This window comes from Sapajus apella, unplaced genomic scaffold (genome assembly GCF_009761245.1).
Source record: "Sapajus apella isolate SASKATOON/1434 unplaced genomic scaffold, GSC_monkey_1.0 scaffold5227, whole genome shotgun sequence".
In the NCBI taxonomy this organism is placed as follows: domain Eukaryota; kingdom Metazoa; phylum Chordata; class Mammalia; order Primates; family Cebidae; genus Sapajus; species Sapajus apella.
Window position 1 is genome coordinate 1 of NW_022442151.1, and position 4,756 is coordinate 4,756.

General features: G+C 56.5%; 2 long non-coding RNA genes across 2 annotated transcripts; one reads left to right on the plus strand and one right to left on the minus strand.

The window, feature by feature from the left end:
* Positions 1 to 194: 194 nt before the first annotated feature.
* LOC116547877 lies at positions 195 to 832 on the minus strand. The gene is made up of 3 exons (XR_004267216.1): positions 701 to 832; positions 408 to 444; positions 195 to 236 (listed from the first exon to the last, which is right to left on the minus strand). It is a non-coding gene; the product is annotated as an uncharacterized LOC116547877 (long non-coding RNA).
* LOC116547876 lies at positions 460 to 3,193 on the plus strand. The gene is made up of 3 exons (XR_004267215.1): positions 460 to 765; positions 1,254 to 1,426; positions 2,972 to 3,193. It is a non-coding gene; the product is annotated as an uncharacterized LOC116547876 (long non-coding RNA).
* The last annotated feature ends 1,563 nt before the right edge of the window (positions 3,194 to 4,756 follow it).

Sequence of the window (4,756 nt, forward strand, 5' to 3'; positions counted from 1 at the left end):
CCATCCAGAGGCCCCGCTCCCCCATCCTCTCACGCCCACAGAAACCCTCACACAACTCTTGGGTTTGGGCAGGTCCAGCCTTCAGAGGGGAGCGGATGTCCTCCTGGGCCCGGGCATGCCCTCCCTGGCTGGGCATGTGGACTAGGGACGCAGGGGGCTCACGGGGCAGCACCCACCCGGTCTCACCGCAGCTCCCCCTGTGCACATTCTCGCCTCTCTGCAGTGGTGTGAGGGTCCTGTGGTTACATGAGGGGAGAAACAAGAGGGAGCACTGGGGCCCTGAGGTCTCAAGTCGCACCCAATCCAAACCACCCAGCCGGGAGGGTGGCAGGAAGCAAACAGGGGGCACCTGGGTTGAACTGTATCCCCCACAACAACAACACGAGATATATTGAAGTGCTCAGTACCCCGTGATGAGACAGGATCATCACAGAGGTAATCAGGCTAAAATGAAGAAACGAGGCTGGGCTTTAATCGAAGGTGACTGGAGTCCTATACACAGGGGAAACGTGGGCACAGGCAGACACACAGCGAGTCGCCATGCAGACATCCGGGGAGGAGTGTCAAAGTCTGCTGGCAAAGCACCAGAAGCAGGGGGCGAGGCCTAGAACAGACCCTCCCTCACAGCCCTCAGAAGGAACGAACCCTCCCGACACCCTGACCCGAACTGCAGCCTCCAGAACCAGGAGACAGTGAATACCTGCCGCTGAAGCTACCCCGTCTTCAGCACTTTGTCACCACAGCCCCAGGAATCTCACACAGAGGGTAAGTGGAATCCAGCCCCTGTGGCAGCTCTCTGGCCCCAAAAGGACCCTGACTTCGAGGGGAACTTTCTCCTCCAACTGGCCACACCTGCAGCAGCAGGACGTGTGCAATCGTAGTGGCAAACACGTGACCGAACACCATGTGTTTTCATGTGCTTGTCCATGTAACCCTCTTCAGGATAACCGTTATTTTCACTTTTGCAGGTAAGGCCCAGAGAGGCAGAGCAACTGGCCAAGGTCACACAGCTAGTATATCTTGAAGCCAAGATTGAAACCCACAATCTTATCCACTAATCCGGGGACAGTGCAGACTACTAAATCCTGGGATTGGAGGCAGACTGAGATAGAGACCCAGAGAGAGTTGGGTGGAGGAGCTTGAGGCTGGGGATGTGACTGGAGGAGGAGCGTGCCAGAGCCCCTGGGAGCACTGGGTGCTGAGCTCTTGAACCCCTGGTCAGTCTGATGTTGATGCAATGTGGCTTCGTCCAGACCCTATCCAGCTGCTGCCCCACCTCCGAGAGGCTCGCCCTGCTGGAAGAGCACTGCTCGTTTGGTCCATCGGCCACTCTGCGCAGGACCCCTGCGCGTAACCCAGGGTCTGCACTGTAGGCCACCCTCGCTGGACACGCCCAGGGCCCCGGGCCCCCACCTGCCTGTAGAAGGTGAGTCCTGGGTTGGCCTTCCAGGGGTCTAGGGAGGGAGTAGAAATGGCCTGAAAGTCTCCGAGGGGCTGGAAGGCCCTGCATGTGGGTCGCAAATTGGCAGAGGTTTATGTGTCACGTGCAGGCTACGTGCATATGGCTCCCCTGGCACCACTTCCTACCACGAGACGAATCTGCCAAGGGCCCAGCCCTCTGTCACTCCACTACCTTCTCACTGACGTTGTCCACTGCAGGTCCTCAGACTTGACCAGAGAATACAGCCCATCCAGGCCCTGAGGATATATCCTCTCCTGCTCCCGGTCTGGTTTGAGACATAGAAGAAAAAGAAAAAGAAAGAAAAGAAAACGCTGAGATTTTCTTCTGTACAAATATACAGTGGCAGACTACACTGCAAACATAAGGAACCGCCCCCCTCTGAGCACAGCTCTGTACCCGTCTGAGATACACTGAATTGGACCAACTCGGCCTTGAATGAGGCCCAAGGCCAGCTAAGCTTTCTCTCCCTTTCCTTCCATCCAGATCAGCAGGTCAGCTTCAGTCGGGGGCCTCCTGGCAGAAGTGGATCCCACCTGGGGTCCTTACAACTCTACCTCCCTGTGGCTCCCAGGCACCTGGCTGGTGTCTGTATCTCTGTGTCTCTGTGTGTGCATATCTGGGAGTGCATGCACATGCCTGAAGTGTACCTTGGGGGGTGTGTGCATGTGAGTCTGTGTGTCTGTCTGCCCATGCACACATACACTTGTCCAGAAGACTAAGGGATGCTGGCCAGGAGAAGGCAGCCACCAAGCTGGAGTTGAAGTCAGGTGGACAGGAGCTGGGACGTCTAAGCCCTGGATCTGGACCCTGTCCCACGTCCATAGTAACCCCTCGGCCACTCTGCCTCTCATCTGATCAGGGACTGTTTACAACACTCCTCCTCCATCTCTGATGTATGCACGTGTAGTTTCCTCTTGCTGAAATGCCCTTCATTCCCTCCATGCTCCTGGAAAATGCCAGTCTATCCTGTGTGAGGGTTCAGAGGCTCAGAAACGCCTTCTCTGGGAAGGACTCTCTTATCTGCCACCCCTAACCAGCTCCCATAGTGCCTCTTCCCTCATCTGGCACATTAAGTTATCATTGCTTGCAAAATAGGCACAGTGGCTCGTGCCTGTAGTCTCAGCACTTTGGGAGGCCCAGGCGGGAGAACTGCTTGAGGCCAGGAGTTCGAGACCAGCCTGGGCAATGTCGTGAGACTCCATGTCTACAAACATAAAAAATGAAAAACTTAGGCATGTTGATGTCTGCCTGCAGTCCCAGCTACCTGAGGCCGGAGGATCACTTGAGCCCAGGAGTTTGAGGCTACAGTGAGCTATGATTGCACCACTGTACTCCAGCCTGGGTGACAGAGTGAGACCCTGACCCAATTAATCAATCAATCATAAAACAATAATCAATAATAAATTGTTAATAATTAAATCAATAATAAATGCTCAATGACTGTTGCCTCCAAACCATAAGCTGTTGAGGACAAGGAGTGATCAGATTTGACCTTGCTTCTGCACACAGAAGATGGCCAGGCATGTAGTAGATGCTCAGTAAATGCGTGCTGAACACATGGATGGAGAATGATGAGCCACGATGAGGAAAAGGCAGAAAACGGAAGGATGCATAGGATCAAGATGGGGACATCCTGAGGAGGGGTAAGAGACTAGCTGGTTACCCCCAGTCCCTAGCATGGGAAAGACTGGGCAGTGGGGAAAACAATGGGGAGAAGGGGATTCTGGGAGGTGGAGAAGGAGGGAGCCAGGGAGTGCCCACCTGGGGAGGCCAGGTCCCGTTCTGCCTCTGGAGTCTCTGCAGTTCCTCCTCTTGAAATTCCAGGGCAACTGCCACCTGGTGCCAGGGTGCCTTCCAGTACTGCGCCATGTCCTCACGAAGCCTGGGATGTGAGTCTTGTGCCTCTAGCTCTTTCCTGAGGGGCACTGGTGCCTCTTGCACCTCTCGTGGATGGGAAGAAATGGGGTACAGGTAGAGCGTAGACCCCAGATCACCCCACCCCACTCCCTTTTAAGGATTCCTTTCTCATTATGTCCTATGGACTAGGGGGGTGGGGCAGAGATGCCTCTTTCATGGCTCCCTGCACACAGAACCCCTTTGTACTGGGCGCTTCTCCCAAGCACCCTGACTTGCACCCAGCAGCTAAGGTCGTCTCACCCCCACCTCCCACCTGCCTCTGGGCCAGCAGGATGGGCTTGGCCATGTGTAGGTAAGACAGGACTTCTTGAAGCTGAAAGATTTCCCTCCTCATAAAAGAGCCAGAATGTGACCAGCAGGAGCGCTGATAGCTGGGGAAGGGAGACGGGCTCTGGACACGTGATTCCAGGTTTAGGGCTCTGGGCCATTCCCCCTCAGCCAGCTGGTGACAGAGGCTGGCCTACTACCTGCTGAGAGGGCCATCTCACCCACTGTGAAAGCAGAGCACCCACCCCAGCCTGGCTTGGACACTCTGAGGGTTGGCCCGAGCAGTCACCCAGCAGGCCTCTTGGCCCGGGCCACACCCAGTGCCGCTGGCAGCACTGCCTTCTCCCTGGGTAGCCAGGTGCGCTCTGCCTCCGGGGCCTGCACACGGCCCCCCAGCACCATATGCTCTCCCTGCAGATGCTGCAGCTGCTCCAAGCAGTCCCCTAGTTGCTGGTGGCTCCCGCCAAGCTCTTCTGAGAGCCCTTTGTTCACCTGGGAAGATCCCCGCCCCACCGAGTTGTGGCTCAGCCTCCACCAGGGCTGTGGGGCTCCAGCTGTCCTTCGGGCCTTTACCCACGCAGCTCCCTGGTCTTAGAGGCCCTGATCTCCTCTTCCTCTGGGTCTCAATCCTCTTAGGAGAACTCTCTGACCACCACAGCCCGCAGAGTCTCGTCCACACTCCAGGCTCCACTCTGGACCAGCGCCTGGCTGCACACTGGCAGGGGAGCCAGTTACGTGAGGATGAGGATGGTGCTCTCTGGAGTCTCGCTGTGTGGACACCCTGCTAGAATGTATCTCTCCTGGTTATTTTCCTTTCTCCTGTTCCCCTAAGGCCCTTGCCCTAACTTGGAATCCCCTAGGAACGGAGCCCAGGGACCCTTGCCTCTACCCCCGGTACGCATGGGTGTGGCCTGGATCAGCTGATGCCCAGATTCCCTTCCCTGTGAGGCTGCCCCTGCCAGCTGTCTTGACCAACCTCGGTGAGCATCAGCAACTGCTCCTGCAGATGGACTGTGTCCTGAGGCTGGGCAGGGGTCTCAGATGCCCACATGATGACCCTGTTCCAAAGCTCCTGGGCCTTGCCTCCATCCCAGCTCTGCCCTTGGATCT